The sequence below is a fragment of the Lissotriton vulgaris genome, chromosome 10 (assembly GCF_964263255.1).
Source record: "Lissotriton vulgaris chromosome 10, aLisVul1.2, whole genome shotgun sequence".
NCBI classification, from domain to species: domain Eukaryota; kingdom Metazoa; phylum Chordata; class Amphibia; order Caudata; family Salamandridae; genus Lissotriton; species Lissotriton vulgaris.
The window spans coordinates 478,231,372-478,244,339 of NC_141698.1; positions in this window are offsets into that span (position 1 = coordinate 478,231,372).

Consider the following 12,968-nt stretch of genomic DNA (forward strand, 5'->3'; position numbering starts at 1 on the left):
TTTCTGTCAAACCATTTATGAAGCTTGGGTGGCAAATTGGATTTGGGAACTGTGAGTTCTTTAGCTATTTGTGAGCAAATAGAGTTAAAAGCTAAAACAGTCTCTTTACTAGTGGCATTTTGGTCTAGACAAATACACATGGGTTCCTCTATCTTTGGGCACAGGGAAGCCATGAAGGTTTCCTGGACCACCTTACCCCACTTAAGCCGTCTGCCCTGGTCACTGGGCACCGTCGTTGTGCAAGCCCTAGGAGTACCCAGGTGTTTGCTCCATAAGTCACTCCAGTGAACCTGTGCAGAGACTGGATTGTGGTCACTATGTGGGGAGGCAGTTACCTCATATATCCCCATCTTAGAGGTTAAGCCCTTAGAAACAAAAATGAAATCTATCACAGACCCACTTTCAGACCCTTTATAAGTGGGCAAAGATTCGTCACTACCAGTGCTGAGGGGTTCAAACATATTAAGGCTAGCAAGGAAAAATTCAAGCGCCTCCCCCGCTTTGGTGTGAGCAAAGTGCAGATTGCCACTTTCAGTCTGACCCTCCAGGTTGCCTAAGTTACATTTTAAAACACATTTTTGAATGTTAAAATCACCTAAAATTATGAGATCGAAATTAGTGCAAGATTTTTGACTGTAATCGTTAAGAACATTTTCCAAATGATCCACATGGGCTGTGTCTGTTTGTCTAACCCAGGAATTATAGAAATTTGAGACCACTAGGACCCGCCCTGGTGAGATAGTCCACTCTACCATTAAAATGTTTGGGGAACCAGACTCTAGTTGTTTAAACGTCCCTGCCAGTTTAAGTGAGAAGAGGAGAACTAGTCCACCCTTAGCTCTTCCTGCACTACTTGGGGTTGCAGGTATAGTAAAACTTGTGAACCCATCCAACCAGAAAGTTGGTGAGGTGTCCCATGTTTCTTGGAGGGCGATTACGTGGTTACTGGCTATGAAGTCTACCCATGTGGGATCTGGTCTTTTAGCTCTAGTGCCCGCCACGTTCCAGCTAAGGAACCGACATGGAGTGAGTTCCACCTCCCCTAAGGAAGCTAAAGGCGGTGTCTGAGTATGTGTTGGTTGTATGTTAACTGCAAGCATAGAATCCTCCGCCCTATCTATTTGGGTTTGCAGGGCCGAATGTCTTTGCCCCTCTAGTGTTTCTGCTTGGGCACCCTTTTCTGTGATCACCTTAGAGGCCTTATCTGTTTGTCAATCCACCCCCTCTAGGCCGTTTAGACAATTAAACCGATTATAAATTGGGAGAAAAGGTGCCGGTCTACCCAAGATTGGCCAGGGATGAGAAGCCTGGTGACGCCCACTACTTCTGACTCTCTCCCATCTATCATGATTTGGGGGTGGGTGATGTGGGCCTGGGGTAATAGGGAAGAAGAAAGACACACGGAGGGTATGGATGGTAGATTCCCTTGATATATTTTCCCCTTGGCATATGTGCGACACCGTACCCCTGTCCCTAAAACTCACCAGAACACAGTCCCCTGTGATGGATTTCCGAGTTCTCCCCACCCATGGAACCCTTCTGACCATTATAATCTCATTGTTAAGGTGTCTCGGGAGGGGTCTATTTTTATTTAGCCACTTAATAACCCTAGTTTTTAGGGCACAAAAATCCTCTACTTCTCCTTCATCAAGTGGCGGGACCCCTGCCATAACTACTGTAAGATCATTAGTCTCGGGGGGTAGGTTAGGGCGACGGGGTCTTGCGGGGGGCATTTTTTGGTGGTCCGGAATGTTATTGTCTATCGTATGTGCCTGAGGTACTGATACAAGGGGGGGGTTAAGCGTGTTAGTATGAAATGAATTGGTAGCTACAGGATTTGATTTTAGGGATTTTTGGGGGACTACCCCATTTACAGCCTGAGATGGAACTGACGCTGGGTTATCTACCCTGGGTTTTGACCCTTGCGAGGCAACAGGGGTGGTGATGGGTGCTAAATCGCTTTCCTGTCGACCACCGCGAGTTTTCAGACTTCCCAGTGATGACTGACTGTATGAGTGAGTGATTAGATGTGTCTCACTGAGTGCATGGGTTAGTGACTAAACTGTCTTAATTTGTGCATCAGTATGTCTGTTGTTCTTTAAGCTGCTGCATGTGTTGATCAGTAGCTATATGAGTAACTATATGGGTTATTGATTGGTTGCCCAAGTATTTGTATGGGAGACTGAGTGTGTGTGTGGGTGGCTGGGAGGTGTGTGACTCTGTGCATAGATGAGTGAGTAGTTGATTTACTATATGTATAGGTTCAAAAGTTCATGTGGAACTTATATATAAATCCACTACCTTAGTCTGATTCTTATAATAAGTGCGTCGACAACATACACAAGTGAAATTAGGCCTCTCACTTGATTTCATCTGAAACGTGGCAATTTCCTTCTGAAAATTATTCGTACTGGAAACCTGTACATTATCTTCCACATTACCCTCTACTTCAGGGTCAATTTGAACATTCTCATCTTTACTACCAAAGTAACAAAACTCAATTTCTTCACAAATATTCTTCACATCTATTTCAGAACCATGCAAAAGAGCAGCACATAATTGTTTAAGCATAATTGCTGGACTCTTAGCATAATACAACATTCTCACTAATTTTCTCACTTTATTATGATGCACTGCTAGCATCCTGAAATGATGAAAAACACTCTGGCATACTCTCCTGGAAAGACAAGCCAGTGAATGACCACGCAAACCTGTCATTTGTCTCACTCTGCAAGGATCTAAATCCTGCAACAACTTCATTTTCTGCTTCAAACTTTTCTTATTAAATGTCCGTATAAAATCACAAAGCAAATTGATGGAAACCTGTCACACACTGCAAATAGAACTACACTTCCAAATGTACACAGGACCCTTAGGACGTCTTCCTAAAACCTCATCACTTAGCGCCTCTTCTGTCTCTGTTGTCACAAGTTGTTCTTTTTCAACTGGACAACCATCCTTCACTTCATAAGCTCGACCACTGATGTCAACTGCATGCACCAAATCATTATCCTGAAAATAAGTCTCCTCATTAAAAAATGCCTCAGAACTTGAACTATGCATCCATTCTCCGGAAAAAACTTCACAAAAGTTAGTACGATTTACTACTCTCTTCCATCTACTTTTTGTTTTGAAATCAGAAATTACCTTGCTTAGTTTCCTAATTCTATTGATTACCAAAATAAACAACTTTCGCTTAATTTCAAAAGCATGATCAATAATTTTCTCTACATTTTTCTTCTTCTTATAAAATGCCGCTTTCTGTTGGCCTTTCTTTTTAATACTTTTCAATAAATTAACTAATATCCTATTACGGAACATTCGATTTCGAATGTCCCTAAACTGTTGTTTCCTTCTACTATCATGCACAGAGTTATCTCTTCCTCTACCAGTAACATTTGTGATGGGTCTCTCCTTTCCATTTAAATTACTTTTCTTTTTGTGAACTGAAACATTTTTTTGAGCAAAACTTTTTTTACTACAAATATTTCTTAAGAATGATTTCGTGCTCTTACCCGGACCTTTCTTGGTGTTTTGACAAGTATTTGGGGAAGAGGACTGCTGCAATAAAACATCATCCTGCTGTGTTTGACGTTTTCTAGCCTTTCGTATGCGACTTTTGGAAGGCATTTTCAAAACTATGAAAGAATCTGCAGTTGAATCTGTGGAAAAATATAATATAAAATGTTATTAACCACTATTACCAAACAGTAAATAAATAACAGTCATCTAAAACTTAATGCCGTACTAATTATTTAACATAGCAAATGTTTTCCACCAGCACTGCATCACAAAAATGACACTCAATGGTACAAAAAAGGCATACAACACTCATAAATCACTCCCTAATATTTTATATCATTAATTCAGGATGACGATAAGATGTAGCCTATCTAAAGATTTGTTTAGGCCCTGATCTTTAGACTGGGGTAAATGTGTGTCATTGATCCACATTCAGTCCATCACCTGTTTTGTTTATTTGAGGTGAGGCCAACACATGGTTGCAGACAAGATTTTCACTGAAAAATATCAAAATAAAAAAACATGTGAAGGCCTACCAATGAAGTAAATCATTAAATGAAAACCAATACATTTCTGGAAATATGCACTACTAGTGCTTCATAAGATGTTTTGGGTCATATTTATAAGGCATTTGAGTATCTAGTATGCTATTTTACGTTCTTCCTGGTGCAAATTTATTGTAAATATGCTCCCACCTGCGGTTGGCAAATTTAGATTTTGATTATGGGAGTTAGATAGGCATGTTACTAATTTACCAAAAATGGTGTATAACCCCAAACAACCTTTGAAGCAAATGCTCTTAGTCATGTTATCCACCTCCCATTGGATAACATGGCTAAGAAGTGCTTGCAAATGTGAAAAAAAACGGCCGCAATGCATGAATATCGCAGAAAAGTCAGCGATATTCATGCATTTTCCAGCACATGCTCTTAGCCATAATATCCATTTCCTATTAAATAACATGGCTAAGAACTGCTCAGGGCCCCATGAGGAACGCTTTCCATTTAAAAAGGGAAAAATAACATCAAAGACACTAAAATGCCTTCTAAATATGACCCCAAACAACCTATGAAGCTCTAACAGTACATATCCTGAAATGTAATTGATTTCAAAATTCGTTTTTAAACACAGCATATAAATCAATTGTATACCTGCATTCATGGAGAAATGACTAAAAATGTCCTTGAGACACATGAAAGTGTTTTCTGGAATGCCCTAGCACCATTTTTGGGACACTATTAACATGGCTACGTAACTCCCATAATCAAAATCTAAATTTGCCAAGCGCAAGTGGGAGCGTATTTACAAGACACTTGCCCCAAGAGGAACACTTTCCATTTAAAAAGGGAAAAATAACATCGCAGAAAAGTCAGCAATATTCATGTACTTTCAAGCAAATGCTCTTAGCCATGTTATCCACTTCCTATTACATAACATGGCTAAGAACTGCTCAGGGCCCCATGAGGAACGCTTTCCATTTAAAAAGGGAAAAATAACATCAAAGACACTAAAATGCCTTCTAAATATGACCCCAAACAACCTATGAAGCTCTAACAGAACATATCCTGAAATGTAATTGATTTCAAAATTCGTTTTTAAACACAGCATATAAATCAATTGTATACCTGCATTCATGAAGAAATGACTAAAAATGTCCTTGAGACACATGAAAGTGTTTTCTGCAATTCACTAGCACCATTTTTGGGACACTATTAACATGGCTAGGTAACCAGTCCATCACCTGTTTTGTTTATTTGAGGTGAGGCCAACACATGGTTGCAGATAAGATTTTCACTGAAAAATATCAAAATAAAAAAACATGTGAAGGCCTACCAATGAAGTAAATCATTAAATGAAAACCAATACATTTCTGGAAATATGCACTACTAGTGCTTCATAAGATGTCTTGGGTCATATTTATAAGGCATTTGAGTATCTAGTATGCTATTTTACATTCTTCCTGGTGCAAATTTATTGTAAATATGCTCCCACCTGCGGTTGGCAAATTTAGATTTTGATTATGGGAGTTAGATAGGCATGTTACTAATTTCCCAAAAATGGTGTATAACCCCAAACAACCTTTGAAGCAAATGCTCTTAGCCATGTTATCCACCTCCCATTCGATAACATGGCTAAGAAGTGCTTGCAAATGTGAAAAAAAACGGCCGCAATGCATGAATATCGCAGAAAAGTCAGCGATATTCATGCATTTTCCAGCACATGCTCTTAGCCATGTTATCCACTTCCTATTAAATAACATGGCTAAGAACTGCTCAGGGCCCCATGAGGAACGCTTTCCATTTAAAAAGGGAAAAATAACATCAAAGACACTAAAATGCCTTCTAAATATGACCCCAAACAACCTAAGAAGCTCTAACAGTACATATCCTGAAATGTAATTGATTTCAAAATTCGTTTTTAAACACAGCATATAAATCAATTGTATACCTGCATTCATGGAGAAATGACTAAAAATGTCCTTGAGACACATGAAAGTGTTTTCTGGAATGCCCTAGCACCATTTTTGGGACACTATTAACATGGCTACGTAACTCCCATAATCAAAATCTAAATTTGCCAAGCGCAAGTGGGAGCGTATTTACAAGACACTTGCCCCAAGAGGAACACTTTCCATTTAAAAAGGGAAAAATAACATCGCAGAAAAGTCAGCAATATTCATGCACTTTCCAGCAAATGCTCTTAGCCATGTTATCCACTTCCTATTAAATAACATGGCTAAGAACTGCTCAGGGCCCCATGAGGAACGCTTTCCATTTAAAAAGGGAAAAATAACATCAAAGACACTAAAATGCCTTCTAAATATGACCCCAAACAACCTATGAAGCTCTAACAGAACATATCCTGAAATGTAATTGATTTCAAAATTCGTTTTTAAACACAGCATATAAATCAATTGTATACCTGCATTCATGAAGAAATTACTAAAAATGTCCTTGAGACACATGAAAGTGTTTTCTGCAATTCACTAGCACCATTTTTGGGACACTATTAACATGGCTAGGTAACTCCCATAATCAAAATCTAAATTTGCCAAGCACAAGTGGGAGCGTATTTACAAGACACCTGCCCCATGAGGAACACTTTACATTTTAAAAGGAAAACATAACATCTTAGACACTCAAATACCTTATAAATATGGCTCAAAACAACCTATGAAGCTCTAGCAGTACATATCCAGAAATTAAATTGATTTCTTAAATCGTTTTTAAAAGCAACATCTCTGTTTCAGCTTACATAACAGACCATAAAATGGGCTCCATATATCACAATATCTTGTGTTACTGCATGCCAGAATGTTACACCAAATATGCAATTACAATTTCTCAAAGAAACAAATTCTATTTGTATATCACTAGAGACAAAACCACATTTTAAAAACACAGCTTTCTTCATCATTTTCTCCTTAAATCATACTATTCTCTATCTAAATTAAATAAATCTTTTCTCACCTTAGCAAATATTTTTTTGAGTTTTGAAAACAGTCTGAGAAATACACCAAATTGTCTTCAGCAGAAGAAAAAGGATGCACTCCAAAGGCTGCAGCTATTGAAAGCACAGAAATACAGATATTCTTTTCACATATCTCTCATATTAGCCAATCATACCTCTTCCCTCACTTTTTTCAAATCAAAACCCTTCCCCCCTCTGCCCTGTCTGCCTTGTTTCCATAGCAACCACCTCCTGGAAGACCTCTCATGTTTGCAAATTCACACAACAATGTTTCAATTGAACTCTGAACTCTCAGTGCACCTGCGTATCCAGTGCAATCTTTCATTAAATGTTTCTTCCTTGACCATTCAAATTACATCTTTCAAAGAACACATCCATGCACCCTAACTTTCTGTTTTCAGAAATGGAAATGCACCAATCACTGCTAATGAATCATTAGCATTGTAAATCCACAGTTTTTTTTCTTTAGAAACTCCTACTGCTTCAACTGCCCTTTCATTACCACACTTCATCTGACTGCAGAACAACCTTCTCCCACCATGTTTAAGGTCTGGATTGTTGGACATAGTTACATCCACTGGGCTCAAAGGTATGCTGAAAGCAGAAATTTACGTAACCTCAATTTACAAGATGTGGAAATTAAGTGGTTGGGCCAAAGAGGATTAAAATGTCAGCAATTGATACCATTGGTGAAAACCTTTATGCATTTGCCTAAACCTGACCTGTTAATAGTGCACTGTGGAGGTAATGATTTGGGCACTTTGACAGGGGTAGGTCTGGAAATGCTTTTAAAGGACACCTTTGAGCAATTAATGGCACTTTTTCCTCAAACTGCCTTGGTATATTCCAATATATGCCAAAGACAGAAATGGAGGTGGTCCAACCAATTTTGTCCACAAATTGAGAAGTCGAGGAAGCATGTAAACAAATCTGTTTCAGCTTACATGAGAGACCATGGAATGGGCTCCTTGTACAACAATAACTTGCGTTACTACATGCAAGATATCTACAGAAGAGATGGAGTTCACTTCTCAGATGAGGGCAACAGAATTTTCATTCTGAATTTAAGACTGTGCATTGGTACCTACTTATAAGTACCTAAATGTACCATAAACCCAAAAGCTCTTCTCAGAGCTACCCTTCATCTGATCACTCACAATTATTATTTTTTCTAACTTTTTTCACTAATTTTCCACAAAATACGCTCCCCGGGGCGCTACCCGGTTCGCGAACCGGAAGCTAACCTCGCGGAATTTTTAAAAAAAATGTTTTTTTTCCGCACATATAAGCCTCCTCAGCCACCCTCAGAAAACCTAGGGGGTCAAGATAAGTCTACCATGACCCCTTCTACCCATTCTGAAAATTATTTGCCCTCCATCTTGTATCTTAATGCGACCGAAACACAAAATGGTGGACTCCCGTGACGCTTAAGGTTCGCGAACCGGGCCGCTTCCCGGGAAGCGGTCCAAAAAAAAGGTGGGAAAGTAATTTACAGAAAAACGACTAGAGACACTCTCACCAAATATAGATTAGCTCATACTACATAACAATCCCTTTCATTTTCACAAATTTGATTGAAATTCCATTCAGCCATTTAGCCTGTAGACCTCTCTAAGTACCGTGAGGTAAATTACTTCACAAAACACATCTGAAGTGTTGGAATTGACAACCAATGAAAATGTTACTTTCATTTTCTACTTTTATTACCTGACATTTGATTGGTTATATACCTGAATATATATAAAGGAAGAGAAGGAAACACAGCCATTTTGACTACTACTTCTTGTTGTATATATCATTTGGAATATCACTAATCACTTCAACTTGTTTCTAAAGGTAAGTTGTTATTTTTAAAACTGAAGTATATTGTGCACTATAAGTAAATATGGTAAACTTTTTCAGATAGTTATATACTATCACTCTGTAGTAGTTATAGATTTATATAGACTTCTCTGTTATAGTTATGGATGGACTTAGACTTCTCTTGTATAATTATAAATTTACTTACGTTAAATCACATACACTTTTTTATATTCCTACTTCCACTTTGATACTATACACTGCCCAAAGATAAATTCACTGATAAAAAATGCCTATCTAAAATTATTCCCAACAGTGCCCTATATCTACTAATATATATATTTTTAATCCAAATTTCAGGCAAAATGGAAGGCGAAAACCAAATTTCTTTTGAAATGGACCTGCAAGAGAGCAGCCAAGAATTGATTGATACAATTGATCAAATTGACATTGAATTTATGGATGAAACTTTGGACAAAGAACTACTGCAATGTGTCCAAGCAGTAGATGACCTCCTTGAAAATGAGGACATTTTACAACCTCACAGATTGCAAACAATATTCCAAGAAAATAATGACATTTCAGACACTGAAATGTTAGAAAGTTTAATAAATTATGAAACACAAACAAAATAAAAAAAATGCTTTAAAAATAAAGACAAAAAAAATCAACAAAAACAACAAACAATTAACATACAGTATTTGAAAAGTCTATCATTCTTTTTTCCTTATAGTACGCTGCCCAGAACGCTTCCCGGTTAGCGAACTTGGCGCTCACCACGCAAAAAAAAAAAAATTTTTTTTTTTTACCCTGCTGGGCCCTTTTAAAACCTCCACATAAAACCTAGGGTGTCAACGAGGATCTACTATGCCCCCTTATGGTAATTTCCCCCTTTGTTTTGGCATCCTCTTGTCTCTCGATCCTACCGAGAGACAAAATGGCGGCCGCGCCGGACTGTTTAGAATGTTGACAGACACCGGAGAGCCAATCAGCTTCGCTTCGCAAAGTTCCGATACGCGAAAAGTTCGCGAACCGGAGCGCTGCCCGGAGCGCTGTTACAGATATATATCTTGTTTTAAACGTTAATTTCTCAAAAACCACTGGAGCACATATATTGAGACCCAGCAAAGGCACATCGGGCTAACAGTCCCTACAATTTTGCCAAGTTTCGTGCAAATCCATTCAGCCGTTCGGGCTAAAAGTGAGGCCAACCGTCCTATGGAAATTAACATGAGAAAAACGCGTTTTGGGACCCCCCTTTTTTCTCGGCCCCCCCTTGACGAATCCCCCCTCAAATTTTCAGGGGCTGCTCAGAAACAAAATGTGCCATTTTCCTGAAAATTTCAGCCAATTCCGTCCACAAACGCCAAAGTTATTAGACATAGAATTTTCAAAAATCCCATAGGGAAAAAATCCTAACTATATATACCTACTGGCGACCGCCAGTAGGTAATATATATATATATATATTCACTGAAAAAAACCATAGATTTTACAGACGTTATAGTTAGGAATTAGCATTTAAAAAACCTTTGAAATTCATAAAAAACCATTAGTATCAGGGACGTTATAGTTAAACATTTGACTCATAAAACCAGCGAAATTCACCTAGTTAGTTGAGCTAACTATCACTCGTGTGCCCGTAATGCACTGCTGATGATGTCACATTTTACATCACTCATGACATGGTCAGTGACATCATTGATGAATTCTCAAATGACATCACTGATGGCATCACTGATTACATCATCCAGTGAATATGTGTTTCTGTAAGGTTGAATTATCTTTCATATATATCTATGCCAAGATGTATTGAAGAATGAGTGGATTTACAAGTGCCTGAATGGATTTTTTAGTAGGTGCATGACTGACTGCATAAGTGAGTAATTGAACGTGTTTTACTAAATGCATGGGTTAGTGATTAAACTGTGTGAAAGTCTGTATTAGTCTCTCAGTTGGTGTGTAAGCGGCTGCATGGGTTGGTGAGTAGCTACATGAGTGTCTATATGGGTTATTGATTGTTGTATCTGTATGTGTGCCTGCATGTCTGTGTGGGTGGGTGGGGGGTTGTGACTCTGTGCATAGATGTCTGAGTGGGTGATTCACTGGTTGTATGGATTCAAAAGTGCATCTGGGAAGGGCTGTATGGGTGAGTTTGTGTGTGTATGGGTGTGTTGGTGAGTGAGTGAGTGTGTTAGTGGTATATGTGTGAGTAACTACAAGTAAGTGATGTGGTGTGTGTATAAAAAACTGAGTTGGTGTGTATAACTGTATACATGAGTAAATAGGTATGTGATTCATTCTTTGTATGACTGACTAGATGTGTGAGTAACTCTATGGATGAGTGGAGGAGTGTGACTGTATGTATAGGTGTATGAGTGCATAATATAGTGCTGTTTTGATGAGTAACTGCATGTATAAGTGATTGGATGTGTGTATAGACCTAGGAAATAGTCTGTTGTATGTAGTATTGGGCATTTTTGTGTGTATGGTTCAAAAATAGTAGTCTGTATTTTAGAGTGGGTGTATCAAAGTTTATATTAGAGCATCAGTATGTGCATCAGATTATCATGTGGATGATGTCATCAGTGATGTCATTTGAGATGTCATCAGTGATGTCACTGAACATGTCATGAGTAATGTAATATGTGACATCATCAGCAGTGCATTGCGTGCGCACGAGTTATAGTTAGCTCAACTAACTATAACAGGCAAATTTCTCTGTTTTTTTATGAGTCAAATGTCCAAATAACAATGGTTTTTTAGTGAATTTTTTTAAATTTGAAAGTTTTTAAATGCTAATTTCTAACTGTAATGTCTGTAAAACCTATGGTTTTTTTCTGTGAATTTCAAAGGATTTTTAACTGTTAATTTCATATTTAACTTTTTATATAACCTAAATTTTTTCATATTTTTTGTAATAATATTTTTAAACTCCATTATCCTTTTTTACTTTAAAAATTATGTAATGTTTTATATCTTCAAAATAAAATATGTATATCATTTTTTTTTATTGAGAAAACTAGAGTCCCGTACTGGTAGTGTATCAAGCTCCATCAACCGGCGAATCCTATCTGCCATATTGCAAACTCGTAAATGATGCGCATTTCGTATCTGACGGGTTTGTGTCACCGCATCCCGCGTAACAACATATTCGTATGAGATTGCGCCAGCTGCTACTTTAGTATTCGACGGGTACGCAGTACCAAGCCGGGCATTACATCATGTACGTATGAGGTTGCGCCCTCTGCGCATTGCGTATGCAACGAGTGCACGCTGCCAGGCCCTGTGTTAAGTCATAGACGTATGGTGTCGTGCCGGGTACGCCATTACCTATTTTTTTTTTATGTCTCAAAACTATATCTTAAAAACTTTAAAGGATATATGAGAGCAAGCGATAATCTAAAATATTTTAAACATTTGTATATTTCTAACTGTAATAAACTTATATTATAGTAAATATATTTTCTCAAAATCGTGTCGGGTGCGGTCTCCTTGCGCACTAGGTGCACGATTTCCATGTGACCTTAAAAAAAGCATTTGATTAGTTCATAACATTTCCCATTGTAGCAGTTGGAGAACGCCACCCATTTTAGTCATTCTCTCTACAGCATTTGATGAGACTCACCTCTTCTGCTTAGAGAGCTTTTTAGAAAAAGTGTTGCTATGTACACATACCTTACACTACACACATCATCTTCATCAATATTCATGGTCTGTAAAGTAGCCTTCCACCTGTGATAGCCAGGCACCTAAAAGTTACATAACCAATGTTTTCCCCTCTGCCAGAGGTAACATGGTTGCATACGCTGTTCACAGCACAATGTACTGTGGTACGGTACAGGGGCAGTATCATGCATTAATAATGAGCACACAGACACAGATAGATAGTGGAAGTGGGTATGAGCACGTGCGCTCGACTCCTTTTTATTACCAGGGTCACATATCCAGTGACGTCTGTGCTGGGTGCGTGTGGGGTGAGTGTAAACCAGCCCTCAGGGAATGGTTGCTGCCAGCATCAACTACTACAGTAATCATTGGATCACAAACAGAGATTCAATCTTAAAAGAGGCAATAGTTTGTGCTGCAGTAAGGTAGGGACAGTAGATGTGAAATAATACAGAAAAAATTATATCGTAAAAGAACCACAACTTCTGGTATACTGAGACCCAGGC